Source organism: Spinacia oleracea, chromosome 2, assembly GCF_020520425.1.
Source record: "Spinacia oleracea cultivar Varoflay chromosome 2, BTI_SOV_V1, whole genome shotgun sequence".
In the NCBI taxonomy this organism is placed as follows: Eukaryota; Viridiplantae; Streptophyta; class Magnoliopsida; order Caryophyllales; family Amaranthaceae; genus Spinacia; species Spinacia oleracea.
In genome coordinates this window covers 41,430,435-41,450,648 of record NC_079488.1, presented here as the reverse complement: position 1 = coordinate 41,450,648, position 20,214 = coordinate 41,430,435, and positions in this window count along the sequence as shown.

Sequence of the window (20,214 nt, the reverse complement as noted above, 5' to 3'; positions counted from 1 at the left end):
CACATGACAATTTTTCTTTTAGTGTAAGCTCGTACTCCTTGCGTGGAGGTTTGGAAGTCATCGCTTCCTAGCCCCAAGCAATGGACGGTTCGCAATGGGCAAACATTTACCGCTGAACCGTTATCTACGAGTGCTAGGGGGATGTTTTGTCCTTTGCATCCAACCACTATATAGAGGGCCTTGTTGTGGGAGCCTCCTTCTTTAGGTAAGACTTTGTCAGTAAAAACTATTGCTTTTTCCTCAACATCTCTTGTGACGTGGTTAACCAACGAGTCAGGTGTCATGTCCGTAGGGACTGAGATGAGCTCAAGTGAGCGAATGAGTTTTTCACGATGTTCCTTTGAAGTGCACATGAGATCCCAGATGGTAATCTCGGCTTTAGTTCTTTTTAGTTGCTTCAAGAGAGGATTTTCGATGACTTCTGCGACGGTGGTGTGCCGCACGTTTTCAGGAGTTTGTTTGACTGGGATGTCGTCCATAGGGGTGGGCGAATATCCTGTTGGTATACCCTTCCGGACCGAGTGAGATTGTCAACTTCGGACTCTTGAGGGGTGGCGTCAATGGGAGCATGCCCGGGCCAAGTTTCAGTAAAGAGGTCCTGGCCCGACACTTGAGACAGGTAGACATCTTCAGCATCATCATCCCACACGCCGCACACTTCTCTCTCGATTTGATCCATAGGGACCACGGTGAGTGGTGCACCTTGAGGCGTGATATACATCGTAGGGTCAAAGTCCCTATTTTCTGGTTGGTCGAGAGAGATGTGACAAGAACCGAGTGGGTTCTTGTTGTTGTTGGGTTTTCCAACGTTAGGGAGAGGTATTATTTCATCCTCTATCATATCCTGGATTGTGTTTTTTAGATTCCAGCAGTTTTCGGTGTCATGCCCATTTCCTTGATGGAATTTGCAATAGGTGCCCTCGACCCAATATTTACTTTTGAATGAAGGGTCAGGTGTGGGGCCTATGGGCCTTAGCTTTCCTTGATTGGTTAGTCTTTGGAAGGCTTGTACCAGAGTCGACCCGAGTGGGGCAAACTTTCGATCTCGGGTCCACCTTCCAAGGCTCCTTCGGGTTGGGGTTTCCTCTAAGGCGTGGACCTCTTGGGCTTGAGGCGTGTGGCCCCTGTTGTAGGTGTTACTTTTGTATGCAGGCTTGCTTTGTACTGTTTTTGCAAGGTCATCCTCGATCTTTATTCCTACATCATAAACCCTTTTGAAGGTATCAAGGCCCAAGTACCTAAGGTATTGTTTATAAGCCGGATCTAGGTTGTCAATGAATTTTTGGACAAATTCTGTTTCAGGAGGCCTATTGATTAGTTGGGCCGCTTGGTCTCTCCATCTAGCAAAATAGGTCGTGAAACCTTCATTTTTCTTTTGGAAGAGCACTTCCAGCTCGCGCATGGTGACTTGAAAATCCATGTTCGACGAGTATTGCTTGACGAAGACATTGACAAAGTCCTCCCAAGTAGGGAAGAGCTTAGGGTCCTGGTGGTAATACCATTTGAGTGGCACAGGTTCCAAGGACAAGGGAAAGGCAGGCAAATACATGGACTTGTCCACACCTTTCAAGTTCATGGCATTCACGAAGCTCAAGAGATGATCACGGGGATTGTCCGTGGCTTTGAACTTTGGTAAGTCAGATGAACTGAACTTTTCCGGTAGATTTCCGGGAAAAGGTTTAGGATCGAGGGAGAAATACTTGCTCCCCATGGTTTGCTGCAGAACCATTTTTTCGATCTTCTTCTCGTTATCGAGGTCATTTTTGGCTTGCGCGGCTGCTAAGGATTCGTTTTCCATTTTCAGTTGATTCATAAGTTGGGTCATTTGGACCATCTGGTCTCGTAATTCTTCCATGGACGTGTTTGAGGGTACGAATCGAGGTTGGAGAAGCGGAGATCCTTGAAAGGGGGAATGACGGATGGAGCTTGGAGTTACTAAACCTTGTGTTGGCGATGTAGCTTCGAGACGCACTAACCTTTGATTTTCAGATCGACGCCAAGTGGCAGAACCAGCCCTATGCATAAGACAAGCTAAAGTTTAGGCCCAAAGTTAAGCATTACTTAGTCTAGACTTCTGACTCTTTCTATCGGTTTTCTATTCTCGCTTTTGTTGGTACACTTTTGGCTCTTCTATTGGCCATTCTTTGGATTTTCGAAACATTTGCCCGTGTGACATTCAAGGTTATTTTAATTAGCATGCTCGGTTTTGGTGCCGAACATTGTCGTTATGGGAAGCCTAACAATGACACAAGGAGTTATTTATTTTATAAGTCGTTCTTAGAATCGAGTGCCTTTTTTCATACGTCTTCGTAGCAAATTTATTGCGAATTTTTTTTATTGCTACGTATATTTTACGCGCGGCCACCGAGGCTGTTGTGCCTGACCAAAAGGCCAGGCAGCAAATTCAGCGCCCAGCTCTGGGCGTTGAAAATGATTGGCGCCCAGCCAGGGGCGTTGAAAATGCGTCCCTGACTGGTATTCGTATTCTATTCGTCCATCCTTTTTTCGTGCGACTTAATTTTGCGTGCTTTCCTAATAACGTCCTTTACGCGTTGTGCAGCGTTGTGGGATCCGTTACAGGTCGTCCTAGGCGTCGCTTATTTTTGTGGCGATCGCCCGGGGTTGCGGAACACGTATTTTGGTATAACTCTTTGGCCAATCGGTGTTTATGAATGTTTGGGAAATTTTTAGGGTCGTTGGTTTTCCGGTATTATTTGTCACACACAATCACAACACAATCACATAATTCGCTACACATAACTAGCATTACAACATGAAGCACAAAATAATATGTCACGTAGTTTATGATAGGCTTCTATGGGTAATATTTGCGCCGGCTTGGTACCGCTTTTATCGTAGATCCAACACGTGCCCCGGTCGAGGTAGTGCATTCAACAGACGAATTTCGTCCCAAAAGGCCAATCACGATGTAAGCCAAGGGGGCATGCACCAATAAGAGGGACCTAGTGGGCGAGTGATTGGGTTTGGGACAGGTGTACTACTAGCGAAAGTGTCGAGTGGACAACATTCGAGGCGTATGCACCCCCCGAGTGGCGATGGGTATCCTTAGTCCCAACTCCCGAGATGAAACGCACCAAGGGAGCCAAGATTCGTTATGCGGTTCTGTCCGTTCACATTAATATGCTGATTTTCAGGTCGTCCCAACTTGATAAGCAAATAAACGCGGAGTAGGATCGTTTCACCCTTAGGCTATTTTGATTACCTACGAGCACGAGTATTTCATTAACGTTCCCCAGTGGAGTCGCCACTGTGGGGGGGGGGGGGGGGGGGGTCGAAAAATCATGAGGCTAATGCGTGACCTCGTCCCTCGTGGGCGTGACGTTGTCAGATCAAGTGTAATTGGATTTCCTGTGAGTTTACACCCAATCGACTAGTAATATAGGAGTCGCCATTCAGTTTTTAACGACAATGAGAAAAACTGACAAAACTCGATTATCGTGACATAAAGGGAGTGCAATTATGTTCGACCACGACGACCATAGGTTCCCTTGTGATCCCTGGTGTGGGGATCGCTCAACGTACACCCGCAGGGCAGAGATTGAGAGTTCGGGGGACTGTAACTACCGAGAGGAGTGCTCATCGATAACTCCAGAGGCAGGTTATCCTTACTAGCTCAGCATAAATAATTGAAGGGACATGCGTTAAACTATTAAACTATTCTGAATTGATTTTAGCAATATGCAACACATAACACTAAATCCTTCGTGATTATCTTATTTAGATTGATTTAAGGTACCTAGCATGATAATTCAATTGTCCAAGGTATTATCTTATTAGGCGTGATAGATCAATCAAGTTAATAGTTTGACAATTTTATAAAAGGGTGATGAAAGCGATTAAATCATATGAGGGACACATTACAACGCACCCTTGAGAGGTGCGTTACGGTTCTCAGAAAACTAACCACTTGGCTTTGCTATTTCTCCTTTTATTTAACGAATCTCGGGTTTCCAAGCAATGTTCCAGTATTTAGGCTTAATTCATCAGCTACAAGGGGCAGGACGCGTTCTGTTCGACTTTTGGGTCGATTGCGACAGAACGCCGGATCAATTTCGCAGCGTGAGGCTAGGCTTAAGGCTAGAGTCAATACTCAGGTTATGGAATTGTGTCTTGTGTCCTTTTCACGTCGGTTTTGAGGCTGTATTTATAGGGAAAGAGTTTGTGGAAAGATAGATTTTTAGAATACGAATCCAAAAATAATTCGGAGACTACACGGCCCAGGCATTTTCAGCGCCCAGGGCTGGGCGCCGAAGATTTCGGCGCCCAGATTCAGGCGTTGAAAATGGGATCTGGGCCGAGTTCTTTGTCAGATTTGGACTCTTAGAACGCGGAGCTTTTGAGACTTATCCGAGTCTTTTAGTGCGTATTAACTTTATGACGGAATGCGTCTGGGCCCGTTACGAACTCTAGGTTCGTTAGGATTTTAATTAATACGTAACTCTTATTTTCGCATTATACCAGGAATAGAATTCCTTTTGCAAATTCTATCTCTTTTAGGATTTATGTTGGAGTGCAACACCTAATTCTGACAGGTTTCTATCTTTTATGACTTTGCCACTTTTAACATCTACCTTTTACGGCAGTTACCATTCTTAGCAGGTTTCCATAAATAGCAGTTTTGGCTGAAATGAAAAGGTGATTGGGATTCGTCATTTTATAGGAGATGCGTTGCCAAGTGGAGATTTTTATTCTCATCATCGAACCTTCCCTTTCGGGAATGGGGACAAAAGTAGGTGTCTACACCTTATTTAGAAAAAAAATAAAAATTTACAATACACATTAATTATTTGTTAAAACGCATGCAAAATACCAAATGTAAAGAACATTATCACAGGGAGAGTTTTAAACTACTCCACACTTATCCCATCATCTAGAGAATACTTCCTTGTGGAGGATTTCTCGGCCCATAATGGCTTGCGTCCAAAATGGACACAAGTACCATTATAATAATATAAACTGGTTAAATTTAAAGGAGAAGTCTTTAGTAAAAGCTGGAAAGGTACTTTTTGCACCGTAACGGGGAACGGGGTGGGGTGAAATTTGAGGGGGGAGGGGGAAACTTGGTGGGAAATTTTCTCCAATTTGCAGCAGAGTATTTCGCGAAAAGTTTGAGGAAAATTTTTACACGAAATTCCTTCGATTAAAGCAAGACTTCCTCTGTTCCTTTTACATGAGAGAGAAAGAAACAAGAAAATGCTCTTGCTTCCAACAGGAGAGAAAAAGAAACCAGAACAAAATCGTCCACATGAGAGAGAAAGATAAGGGATGGTACGAACTTATAATGAACTGTTTGAATTATTTTTCCCAAAATTCCTTTAAGGCGAAAATTGTATAAATGTAGTTTTTACGAAATTTCAGTTTGATTGAAAAATGTATTTGCAGTTTGGTTCTTCATTGAAATTAAAGTCGAAATTCAAAGAGTATTAACTTGAAGATAAAAATTTATTCATAAATGGAAATGTATTGATTTATGAAATGCAAAAATATACTACATTTGGACTTAACAAGTACCATTGTTTAACTGCAACAAAATAGAATATACTGTATGTGTACAAATATAGAAATTGGTACTATATATGTACCATACTTTAGATATGTAACAAAGAAGTTAACATATGATACTATATTTGAAATTTAGTACACTAGAAATTCGTTTAAACTAAGGTTGGTACTTCATTAGTACCATTCCTGAAAAAAAATATTAAAATTATATTAAATTTGTACCATGATGCAAATTTGGTATTTGTTACATACTAATATTGATGGAATGGTATGATATATGTACCAAATTTACTACCCGACATAAATTCTGGTATTTTATTTATACCAAATGTGAATTTAACAAAATTTGGTATTAAAATAATACCATATTAAAAAAAAAGTTAATATTTGGTACGTATTATGTACCATATCATAATTTTACGAAGAAAGGTAATAAGATAATACCAAATTGTTTGAATATAGATGGAATTATTTGAATATTTTTTACCTTTTGAAGATCCTATTTGTCAGAGGAGATTGGTTCCCCTTATTCCGACACGTTATTGTCCAACCAAAATATCCCATAAAAGGGGGAAAATTATGGAAATAGAAGGGCGGGAAAAATAGAAAGTATAGTACGGAGGAATCTAATTTAGGGGTTAGGAGAGATAAAGAAAGCAGAATTGAATTTGGTATTCCACAAAAATCAACAGTTGGTCGCATCTTTGGACGTCGAGCAAGTTTAAGGTATGTGCTTGCCTTAATTTTGTAAATCAATATATGAATTTTGCATATTCAATTAACGAATTAGGGTAATTAGTTATTGATAAATTGCAATTATGTTTTGAAAGTCGAACTTGAGCAAAACAAATTATTGGTAATTTGTAAGAATTGAGGCTTGATTATTAATTAAGTGTGAATTATAATATTTTGTATTGATAATTAAATAAGTGGGAATGTATAAGCCTTGAGAATGGATATTGAATTTTAGTTATTGAAAACTTTGTTAGGGTTAGGGTTTTGAAAGGGGTTTTTACTTAATTGAAATTTAAAATGTTGTAGAAACATGGTTGAATTTGTTGGGAATGATAATGAGGATGTAATTGAGGAAGTAAACATTACGGATGATGAAGAAGAAACTGGAGCCGATGATGATGTAGTGACTCCTGCATTTGTTGGGATGGTATTCCAGAGTTGGGAAGAAGTGGATAAGTACTACAAAAGGTATGGGAGACAACAAGGATTTGGCATACTCCGTGCTGCAGGGTCGCATGTGCAAAAGGGGGGGGGGGGAATCAAAGGAACTGAGAGGATACTTGTGGAAGTGTGAAGGTTATGGTCGTGCAGTGTATAGGCGTCGGGTTGAGGGGAAAAGGGTTTACTCAACTAGGGATGAGCTTGGCACCAAAAGGTCAAAGAAATGTGATTTCCCGGTTCTAATGTATTGCAACAGCACTAAGGATGGGGAATGGGTGGTTAAAAGGGCAGTTAATGAGCATAAGAACCATTGTCCAACACCGAGGAAGTCTAGGTATGTTCCTAGGTATCGACAGGAAGACGTCAACTCTCTTGTAAAGAGGAAGTTGTTCAATGACTACAACTCGGGTGCTAATGTTCCTCAGATATTTAACTGTCTAGCTAGCGAGAGGAACGGAGTTGAGAATGTGACATTCACCCAAAAATATCTTCAAAATATTATTGCTAGGGATAAGACAGAAAAGATGAAGGAGGGAGATTGGAATGCAATGTGGAAGTACTTTAAAGCGATGTCTACTGACAACGATTTTTTTTTTCACAAGCATAGGGTGGGTGAGGATAACAGATTACAGGATGTGATGTGGGTAGATGCTAGGAGTAGAGCTGCATACGAAGAGTTTGGAGATGTTGTAGTGTTTGACTCCACCTACTTAACAAATGAGTATGACTTGCCATTTTCTAACTTTGTTGGGTTAATCACCGTGGTCAAACCATTCTGCTTGGGTGTGCATTGTTATCCGATGAAGATTCAGAGACCTTTGAATGGTTATTTACCGAGTGGTTGTCATGTATGTCTAACAAAAAACCCATTGGTTTTCTTACTGACCAAGACGCTGCCATGAGGAAGGCCCTACGAGAAGTAATTCCTGATGTCCGACATCGATGGTGCTTGTAGCACATACTTACCAAGTTCAGTCAAAAACTTGGAAAATACAATGACTATGAGCTGCTCAAAGTTGATCTTCATAATGTGATTTATAACAGCCTTACAAAAAATGAATTTGCTGATGTAATCAAGAAGTATAAATTGGAGGGTGAGATATGGCTTCTAGGTAATTGCATAATTATATTTTTCATTATTTCATATGGTACTTTAATAAACAAAGCATATGGTACATTTCATGCAGACACACATTTTCCTGCAGACACAGACTGTAAGATTTGCATAAGTTGTTTATGTTGATATCCTTTTGCTACTATTTCAGGATTATACCATGGAAGGGAAATGTGGGTGCCTTTATTTATGAACGGGATGTTTTGGGCTGGAATGAAGAGCACTCAAAGATCCGAAATCATAAACAGGTTCTTTGATGGGTTCGTTGATAAGCATACTCGATTGTTTGAGTTTGCTCCATTTTATATTAAAGTAGTGGAATCTAGAGCTAACGATGAACAACAGGCTGATGCAGCTGACCAAAGGGCAGTTCGTCCATTGGCCACCCAATTTATGGTTGAGAGAGCCTTTAGAAAAGTGTACACAGATGCAAAATTCCTTGAGGTTCAAGAGCAGTGCAATCGTATACTGTACCTTACTTCTCTTCAGACTACTATGGTGTCAGCTGAAGTTGCACATCATAACTGGAGGACAGAGTGTGGGTGTTGTGTAAGGAAACCCGCAAGGAATTTTCAACAAAATACAAGCGAAATTATATCGTGCAGATAAATTTGGAGACAAAATTGGCGGAGTGCGAATGCAAGCTATTTGAAAGTGACAGTATACTTTGCAGGCACATTATAAAAGTGTATGACATGCATGACATTCAAGATGTCCCAGATGTTTATATTCTGCGTAGATGGAGGAAAGATGTGTCAAGGAAGCACTCGCACGTGAAGGTGGTGTACCATGATCCAAGTAAGACCGAAGATGTTATGAAGCATGATAAATTAATGCTAGCCTATGAGCCAATCAGTTTGAACGCGTCAACGAATCTCGAGTGCATTAAAATCGTGATGGATACATTGAAGGTGTTGGAGAAGCGGTTGGATCAACATTTGATTGGTGAGGAAGATATGGATGGTGATGAGACACAGGATGATGTTGGTACTCCTGGCTTGACTCAAACCAACAAGAAGAGAAAAACTACTCCTAAATCTGTTACTAATGGTTGCAGTCAAACCAAGAACAAGAGGACCACCAAAAGTACCCATAAGTATGTGAACAAACGAAACAATTGTGCAACACCTCCTGATAATGTCATTGTGAATGATCCTGTGCCAAGGAATAAACCACATAGGACACCAAGTTGTAGGCACCGTTCTTGTGTTGAGCCAAAAAAGAAAACACCCATTAGGAGAAGGAAAAGCAAAACAAATGATGTTACTGATTGCTCACAGGAACCTCCCACGCAGGTATTACAATTGTATTTATAGTACTTGTTACTTTGCAGTAAATATGTCCAGACCAGTAACTTTGGTTTGACTTATTCTTATTCAGGGCGCTGATGATGTTGAGTTTACACACACTTCCGCCGGAGGTATTGAGATGTTATCTCAAGATGGGTCATTTGGGTATTTCACGAGCAATGTTGGAGGAGATGATGGACTTGACAATGTTGGTGATGTTGGTGATGATGAACTTGACAATGTAGATGATCTTTTATGCCGAAATTCTCTTGGGTGGGATAATTGATCTTCGAAGTCAGAACTGTGGAGAGGAAAATATATGTTTAACAATTACATTGTTTCTATGTTGTTGTTCATTTCAGATGTTTGAGTGATCTATATGTATGTGTTTGAATGATCTATATGTAGGTTTAATATGTGTTTGAATCAATATTTATGTGTTGTTATTACTACAACTTTGCGATCCTTTCATTCATTCTTCAATAATGAACTAAAAATGTTGGTGATGATGGACTTAAGAAGTACCAATTAACCTAAATTGGTACAAATAATGTACCAAATACAATACACATTACCCAATTTGGTACAAAAACTGTACCAAGTAAAACACACATAACCTAATTGGTACAAAAACTGTACCAAGTTCAACACGCATGGGCTGTATTTGTATAACGAGGGTACCAAATTGTCAGAAGTCCATACTTAGTGTCCAGTAATCTATATATCACATAGTATAGGAGATAATTTAGAATTATAAGTCCATACATAATTTAGAATAGATTCATTGATTGTATTAAATCTATGCACTTCCTTTTATTTGAACTTCTTTAAGAAAAAATACGTTCATGTGTAGGTCTTGTGCAAACCCTAAATCCCAAACCCTAAACCCTAAACCCTAATATCATACATTATGTACAAATCAAAACCTATCTATATTGATCCTAGCTATCGAATCAAAACCGGATCGCTTACGAATGAAAATCGATTATGTTTATGTACAAATCAAAACCGATCTATATCGATCCTAGGCTCCTAGCTATCGAATGAAAACCGGATTGCTTACGAATGAAAATTGATTATGTTTATGAAAGGAATTAGTTTTGTGTAAAAAAAATGAACCTTACTTATAAATCACTTAAACAAATCATATGACCTTTTTTACCTTTCACTTTGCTTTACTAACCCTATGTTGTTTATAAGTTGTATCCGAATTGGTATGACTAAACATGAATCAAACTCAACCCGATATGAACCAGATAGGATATGAACATGACCTGGTATAAACCCGACCCGATATGAACTTCAAGTGCACTTATGATCCGGTTCAGGTATGAGTCGGGTCCATGCGGCTATTAGGGGTTTTGATTAATAAATGATACATGTAACAATCAATGAAATTGGTGATAAGATGAATAAAAGATACCCTAAACCCTAATTAACCCTAGCCATTAACCCTTAACCCTTAACCCTAAACCTTTAACCCTTAACCCTTAACCCTTAACCATTAACCCTCAGTAGTTTTCAAACATTAGTGAACATCTTTGTACTATTCTTTATGTCCTTTTTGGTATTGGTACTTAGCGTTTTATAATTTTGTTAGATACTATCGTCATTTGGTACTTATACTTTTTATAAACATGATACATACTAGCGAAATTGGTATGTATTATTTAATAAACATGCCAGATACTACCTTTAGTTCGTACTTAGTGATTTAAAAATGATTCAACAATTGTTGGCTTAAAATTGTCCTAGTAGTGTCCTTTTCTTGGGGGGGGGGGGGAAATTTGACTAATAATTATTTTTCAAAAAATTTATTATTCCAAAGAAAGACACTTGTCGATTCCACAGTAGAGAGAACTTTATATTAAACCAATAATTTTATTTTAAAAAGCAATATAAAAGGAAAATCCTTTCTCTCTCCTGTCATTTCTTCTGGTTTCCTTTCTCTCTCCTGTCATTTCTTCTGGTTTCCTTTCTCTCTCCTGGAGTTTCTCTATTCTTCGACTTCCCCTCTCCGACTTGCCTTGTCGACGGCGTTCACCAAATCCACGACCCTTTATCTTGCGTCAGGTAACAAGGTCATTATTTTTTTTACAATTTCAGTATTTCAATTTCATTCGCAACTTGTTCCCAATTAAAAATTAGGGTTCCTTAAATTGAATTAACAAACCCATTTTGAGTAATGTATGGTTATTTTTTGCGTTGGTTCTTGGTGATTTGACATTAGTATAAAGTAATTGTAGTTAAGTTTATCATAAGACCCAATTCAAAAGTTCTCGTTTATAAATTAGGGTTCTTAAATTAGGGTTCTTACAAATTGAGTAATGTATGGTCATTTTTTGCGGTCTTTGTTGGTGATTTGACATGAGTATTAAGTAGTTGTACTCAAGTTTTTCAAAAGGCCCAATTCAATAGTTCTCGTTTTTAAATTAGGGTTTGTAAAATTGAAGTAACGTACTCAATTTGATTAATGTATGGTTATTTTTTTTTGTGAGTTGTTGGTGATTTGACATGACTATAAAGTAATTGTAGTTAACTTTATTAATACCCAATTCAAAATTTCTCGTGTATACATTAGGGTTGTTAAAAATTAATGAACTAAACCATTTTGAGTAATGTATGGTCATTTTTTGTGTTTGTTGTTGGTGATTTGACATGAGTATAAATATTTGATTTTTTGTCCCAATTTATTATTTTCACAGTGTCTTGAGGAAGGGACTAGTTCATAGTCATATGAAGAGAAAAGTGTGGAGTAATTTCATTGAATATGAGGGAACTTCAAAGTCCAAATACAAGAAACATAAAACTTTCGAGGACTTTGGGGATGATGAACTGTGTAATTACTTCACCAGTGACTTAAGTGTACTTAAACATAATCATAAACCGGCAACGAAGAAGAGTAGGGCGGTCGTAGAGGAAGATTCGTACGAAGATGAAAGTCGTGATGAGGGTGATGAGGACTAAGAAGCTGAGGAGACTAATTATGATGAAGTTGAGAATTCTGATAAGGAGTATGATGAAGTGCCAGAGCGAGAGCCATATCCAATTAAGAGGGGATACAAACAACAAGTTTCTCGGAAATTATTACCCCAACCAGGTGTAAAAAAGAAACGACTTCCTACCCCAAATCCACGGCCACAGGTAAAGCTATGCAGCAGGAGTGAGTCATTGTATTTGGTTCCCCTGTTGATTGACAAAAAATAAATCTTAATATTTTTCAAATTGCTATACAGTAGCAGCAATATGTTGTGAGAAGAACCAAAGGTCTTTCAAACGGGGAACAAGTTAAGAGGGAAGAGTTATGTGTTGCGACGCAACTACAAAAATGTCGCAACAAGGTTAGTCAGTCAACTATATTTAAATCATAAAACTGTATTCATTAAAAATCAGGGTCCCATTATTCATTTCTAGGTGTGTAGGTATGTTTGCATATGACCATACGCTTTTCATGTTTACAGCAACCAGCGGTTATTTGCCGTGTTGATGCATTTTCGAAGTTGATCAAAAGGTTTGATGCTTCTAGAATCGAAGTTGTGAAACAAATGGGTTTTGGTGGGATGCTAAAGTTGAAGTTGACCCAACTCTCGCGACAGTTCTGCTATTGGTTAATGACTAGGGTGGATGGAGTTGCCCATACCTTGGTTGCAGGTGATGGCAGAGTCTTACTGTTTTTCCCAACACAATGGAAATGCGTATTTGATCTCCCAATGGGAGATAAGACGGTTCCCTTCGACGTGGTTGATAGTCCGGCGTTGGTTGTTAAGCTGGGAAGGTGTCTCGGAAATTTACTATGGTGAATGGAGAGGGAAAGGAAATGGTTTCGTTGCGTTCAGGCATCGATGCGTTAGTCGAAGAGGATGAAGATGGCAACATCATCGAGCTAGAAACCGAGTCGGCCCTTAGCGAATTCCGTACTGCTTTCTTGATGGCGCTTTTGGGTCTGGTCGTATGTCCCTCGACTGATGGATCGTATATGTCTAAGACCTTGATGCAAGCATGTACTGTGGTAGGCAGGTCAATTGAATATGATTGGTGTACGTTTTCCCATGACTGGCTTATGACTAAGTCTTGTGAATTTGCTGAGAAGTTTGATAAAGCAGGGTTCGTGGCGGGATGTGGAGGTTGTACTCTGTTCCTCTTGGTACTTTCCCAAACCATTTTTCCAATAGTGAATGTTACTTTTCGTTTTTTTAAATGAATTATTAACATCATTGCATTTGGTCAACAAATATTCTACTTAGATCATTTGAACATGCCTCCTCTGTCGTGGAACGAGTTTCCAAGGATAGGAGTTTGGACAACTGAGCATGTCTTCCTGGCTAGGGGTTTGGACAAGAAGGAAACTGACAACTACGGAAAGCTTTCAGTAAGTTGATCCTTTACAATGAATCACAAAATTAAAATCATGTAGCAAACTTATTTTGGTTAGTATTTATGAAAATGTTTAATGTTTATTGTGGCAGTCACTGGACGTTGCATATGGGGAACCACATCCTCGACTCGCCAGAGATAAAATTACACCCAACTCGTTGGAAGATAAGGATTGCGAGGATACAAGGCTGGTTACTAATGTATAATTAAACTACATATGTATTTTTTTACATTTTATAAATCGTTCGAGTATACACACTAAAATTGGGTCATGGTTCAGGTTATGAAGTTGATCACACCTTACTTTGAGAGGCTGGAGGAGAAGATTGATAAGTTGCAAACGGCCCAGGACAACACATGACCCTTTGGCTTTCCCATACATGACCAGTTCCATATCCAATCTCCAGCTCAACAATTTGCTGATAATATACCAGATCTTGATCTTGGTTTGAATCAACCATTCATTTCTCTTGAGCAACTGGCAAGTCCAAGGATGATCAATCCAACCTCGCAAAGAACCCAGACTGAGCAAGACGTGTTCAACAAGAAGATGGCAACTGTCGACGATTTGTTGCACATTGACAATCAGCATCACGTATCAGTTAGTGATGTCATTGACAAAGTTGCAAATGAATCTCTCCAATCCGTATTAGCACAAGTTAACGAAGAGTGTCATGTCAATAATGAGAATGACCCTGTCAACAATAAGGAGTTGAATCAGGACGACCCAGTCAATAGTAAGGAGTTGAATGAGGATGCGCGTGTCAATCATGAGGAGTTGAATGAGGCCGCTGCTGGAGAAGGATCAAGGAGGAGGAGTTTAGGCCACCGACCTCATGTTCCATCTTCAGCAGTATTTTCCGGAGATTTCGTGTCTGGCACAAACCAAAGGGTCACAGGTCCGGTGAATGACATAACTTCATTCGTTAAGAGATGGAAAGATTTGCAAGACGAGGCTAAGTAAGTTAACCAACTTATGAAGAATATGATCCCATTTAATACCTTAACTAAACCAGTTCTGCGTCATGTTTTGCAGTCCAGGATAAGTCATGATTAAATGCGATGACAGGAGTGCAACCCAAAGAGACTTATATGGGGTCCTACATACAAGAGCGAGGGTCAGTGCTGACTATGTAAGGATGGCTGCCCAGATGTATATGAAAAAGTGGGCATTGGATTACGAAGGCATGAGTCGGAGAATAATGCTTGACCCAACTTTTGCGGTACGCCTTAAATTGAATTATTAAATAACATTTTTAAGTATTAGATGTTTAAGTGAAATGCCAGAATTTATTCATCGAACATAATTTAATATTATAGATGAGGGTAATTACGAATAAGGATCCTTTCGAACATCTAGCAAAGAAGCACGGCCAACCACTTCGTGGCATTACTGCATCCTAGATTTGTGTGGTAGGATATTTTTCCTAGTTTTAACATTCTCCTATCACGTGTTCTTTGAATAAACAAATAACTATTAATAATTCATTGGTAATATGATGAATCATATTTTTGTTCCTGTGTTGGACGATGACCATTGGTGGTGTGCTGCATTTGAGTTGAAGGAGAAGACCATATGGTTCATGGATACCATGTACCCCAACCCCGAAGAGAAGCATAAGGCCATTCTCAAAAATATGGTATGTTTTGCTTCCAAAGTTTTTACGCCGATTGTCAACTACAAATTCCAATTTCTGGGATTGATGTTCAGATTATTGTGAATGCTTTACATCACAGATACCGACCATTGACACGATGTTAAATGTCCATGACCCCCATTGGGAACTAGGCACAATGGGTAGTTGGGGAAGACAACTAGTCGAGCTTATGAACAACACCGACAAGTATGTGAACTAGTGGACTGATGATTCATTCTATGTGTCGATTCAAATTTTTGTTCCCGTTTAATCACAATTGGATTTTTTGCAGTCATAGCTGCGGGGTACTAATGTTGGGATGGATAAAGTCATCGGCCGCTCGTATAGTATCAAAATATGGAATGGTAAGTGCCTTTGTATTTAGCTGGCGAACTAAAACTGCTGCTCCGAACTCTAATTACCATTCATTCATCATTGTAGGAAAATATTGTTGTGGCTCGAAAAGCGCTACTAATGGACGACTTTCTCTCGGATTTTAATGAAGCAAAGGATGAAGCATTGTCCGCAATCACCTGTACTTGAAAGGCATCTGATTCGTAGTTATATTATGTAACTGTTTTAGCTGGATTATCTACTGTTTAAGTTTTAATCGGATTAATTAGTGGTAATGTTTACTGCTTTTTGATAATTAACTGCATTTGGGATATTTTACTGCTTTTCGGATAAATTACTGGCCTTTTGAATGGAAATTAAGGTCTACTTTTCCTAAAATATAAGGGCCTTGGAAGTTGCTTTTGGATTATTATTGTTTATTTAACCCTTTGCCTATTTATATAAGTCAATATGGGTGGTACCAAATAGAAGGAAGTCAAATTGTAGCAAATTTGAATGTCCCAAAGTTGACCAATTTAATATTCACCAAAACTGTAGCAAATTTGATGGGTCGTACTAAATGAAATGTACCGAAGTTGACCAATTACAAATTTATGAAATGTACCAAAGTCGAAGTTCTGGCTACATGAAATGTACCAAAGTCGAAGTTCTGGCTACATGAAATGTACAAAATTTGACCACTTTGGAAGTCAAACCAAAAAATGAAATATACCAAACTTGAAGTTCGTACTACATGAAATGTACCAAAGCTTAGTTGACAAATTTCATGCTCATACCAAAGTTGACCAGAAATTCATTAAATTTCATAAATATCTGATTTCCACCTGTGTTGATTTATGTAAAAGAAAATACCCCATACATAACTACAAACCAGAGATCTTAATTCATAAATATCTGATTTCTACCTGTTCATTCACATACACCTTCAAATGTTGATCATTTAACTAAAGTACTTAAGTATCCAAATTAACTTCAGTCTGAGTGCCAGAATTCAAATGCAACAGAGTTGCCCAACTACAGAACTGTAATCCAAGTACATCCAAAAACTAATCCAAGGACATCCAAAAACTAAAATCCAAACACGTAAACACGGCCTACACACGGACTTGCCTCCCACAAATAAGGTCGTACACCTCAGATTTCCTCAAAATTCAAATCGCACAAGATGTCATCAACAGCAAGTGATATCCTTGCATCCTCTATGGCACCCTGATGATGAAAAGATAGCAAATAAATATGTTGATAGCATTACAACAGACTATTGTTTTAAAAAACACACACAAGTGAACACATTCACAAAATGAACGTACCGGGTTGAATTTGGCAGATATTTTGTTGCGTTGGACTATGTCCTTTATCCATGCTAGCATTACAACACAACTTGACATACTGCATGACCAGTGTTTGACAGTTATCAAACCATAAAATCCATATATAAACCACCAACTTATATTTACGCAAAGAGATTGTGTTGGGTTACTTACTCATCGCTCGGTGGGACAAAAACAAGATCAACCCCCCCATCCACTCAGTCCATCCTTTACCCATGACTCGTCTTTAGAGTAAAAAAGCATGTCCAAGTACTTCGACTACAAGATTAATAAGTCAACCATATGTATGAAATGTATGCGATAATTATTAAATGTTCTTACATACAATCATTACCATGTGGCTAACCAAACGACTGTGCTCTAACAAAGGCTCGTCTGATGTAGGATCAAGCACCAAAATCCTCTTATCCTTCATGGATAATGCAACACAATACCAACGTCTGTGCGGTGGAAGAGTGAAGTACATGTGCAATACGGGTACTACAACCTAGCATAAATTGCGAAATGGAAATGCTAAGTTAAATTTAGAGACAATACCACGAGTCTTGATAAATTTACATAAATTTACAGAGAATTATCCCAAATTTATTTAATTTAGTAAGTATGCATACCACAAACATTTCCCGAATGACGAGGTTTTCAAAGGGGGCACCGTAAGGGGCTATAAGAGACTGAGGGGGATTGTTTGTTTGTACCTTAACCTGCCACAATTAGAAGGCAGCTCAAGATACGTTTAAATAAAAATGATCGGATCATGATAACATAGATGAGAAATTTGTCTGAATACTAACCCCAAAACCAGGTTCAAGCATTACACTTCGTCCTCTACCGGCACCCAATTCTGCCTTCCACCTGCTAGTATACATCTTACTAGCCACTCTGACATATTCTATCCCCGCATACTCATCCATTGCTACCATTCGATACATCTGGTATTGGCTTAGACATAAACCATCGAACTCAATCAACTCTGGTCCTTCATCCCTGCAAATATTGATCAATTGAAGAATAATCAACTGTCGTATTCCAGGTTCAAACTTATAAACATTAACAAAAAACATTCATAATCCCCTTATAGTTTACTAAAAAGTTTGACATTTACTTGCTATTTCCCTGGCACTCCTTGATGAAAGCAACCAATTCCTTCTCCATATCAGTTCGACTCTTCCGGGAGCTCCTAAGAATTGGAACTACCTTTAGAAATTCAGTGGTGATTACCTGTGCAAAATAGATAAGTATATCCCAACATTAAAATTCTCTAAGATAAGTATATATTGGATTGTTCATTGACATTAGTGTACGAAAATGTACCGGCTTCTGAGCAGGAGATTGTACTTCAGTCTGTAGCGCGGTCACATATTTCGTAGGGACAGAACAATCAGAGGAAGAGAGAGCCATAAATCCAAGAACATCTGAGGAAACCGCAGAAGATGGACCAGGGGTTCTAGGATCACTCGCCAAAAGTGGAGAGACTGTAGTGGAAGGCGGAGGGAACCCAAATCCTCGAGTGCCAAAACCCCGAGCTGAACCAAAGGCCGGTGCAAAACCCACCGGCGACGGAACTCCGATTGTGGCCGGCCTGATTGTCTGCGTACCTCCGAGAGTAGGGCCAACAACCACACCAGCCACACTACCACCACTTGTACCTCCACTTTGAGTGTCCTTAGGCCCACTATCTTTCACCCCTACCATTTTTGACAAATCAAGTTTGATACTTCTTAAAACCTCTCCTTGGTTGTGCATTTGCTCCTCGATTCTCTCAAATCGGGTTGTTAAAACATTCAGAACCTATATACAATTTTTCCCAACCAGAATCAGAATATCTACTGCGGGTAGGGGTGTTCAAAAATACCCGACCCGCATTACCCGACCCGTTGACCCGCCGACCCGCTACATTTAAAGCGGGTAATTTGCAGATTTTTTAGAAATAAATGGGCCGGGTACCCGACCCGGTAAAAATCTCGGGTACCGGGTCGGGGCATGGGCCTCCATATTCGTTAAACGGGTACCCGGATATACCCGTTTTAAAAAAAAAAAAAATTTAAAATTCCCATTTTTTTGGAAAATTACGTACAGCGGTACAGCACATGAGCATTGACTCATTGAGAGATGAGACAAAACTCAAAAGCCCCAAAACAAGGAAATTAGGGTTTTGTTTCCTTCGCTTCAACTTCCCCTTCTTCCTCTGTTACTCTGTCTTCTTCCTCAACCCTCAACTTTCCCACCCTCCTCAGCGGCTCCGCCGCACTCAACTCTTCATCAGTCCTCCTCCCTCTCTCACGGATCTCCGGTCACGGCTCACGGCTCTCACCCTCAGTCCTCCTCTCCTCACTCTCGCAACTCGCAACTCGCAAGGCTTCACTCCAAGGTATTTTTCACTTCAGAATATTATGATGTTATGTACGAATTTAATTTCTATAACTTCTACGAATTTCATTTCTATAATTTCTACGAATTTAATTTATACGAATTTATTTTTCACTTCAAGTTATTTTGATTTATACGAATTTAGTTATTCATATTTCATAGGAATTTGTAAGTTAGATTTTACGAATTTAGTTATTTAGTTATTCATATTTCATAGGAATTTGTAAGTTAGATTTATACGAATTTAGTTATTCATATTTCATACGAATTTTGATTTAGATTAGTAGTATTAGAAATTTAGTTATTCATATTTCATACGAATTTAGTGTAGATTAGTAGTATTAGAATTTTGTAAGTTTAGAAGTTAGTATTGCCTGCAAAACCATGGAAATCAGTAATTTCAAAATTTCTAATTTGCCTGCAGAACCATGGAAATCAGTTAGTATTACTAATTTGCCTGCCTAACCATGGAAATCAGTTAGCATTCATGCTACATGATTGTTTACAAAAAGCACAGAATTTTTTTTAATAAATAAAATCGGGTACCCATGACCCGACCCGGAATAACCGGGTACCCGTTTATCGGGTACCCGGTTATTCCGGGTCGGGTCATGGGCCGAAAAATTTACTACCCGGAAGTTCGGGTACCCGCATTTCCGGGTACCCGTTTAGCCGGGTACCCGGTAATGAACACCCCTAACTGCGGGATGGATGCCAAAAACTTATAAAATTATAAACTAATTAAATCAAAACAAATTAGACACAATAGAAATAACCTCTTTTGCGATGTAGGAACCCCGCATATCTCTTGGCAATCGAGGATGGTGTCTTTCGCTGTAAGCAACGTCAACAGACTGGTTGTGGAACATCAAAATAAAACATAAGTCCATATACTAATGAATCACTATACTACTGAATCACTACTCACACAACATGAATTTTTGGTATTCCATCTTACTTGAGTTCTTCCATAGTCACTTCCAGCTTTCTTGTCTGCCTCTACCAGGGCATCGACATCAGATTGGGACCACACAACCACCCTCGGCATA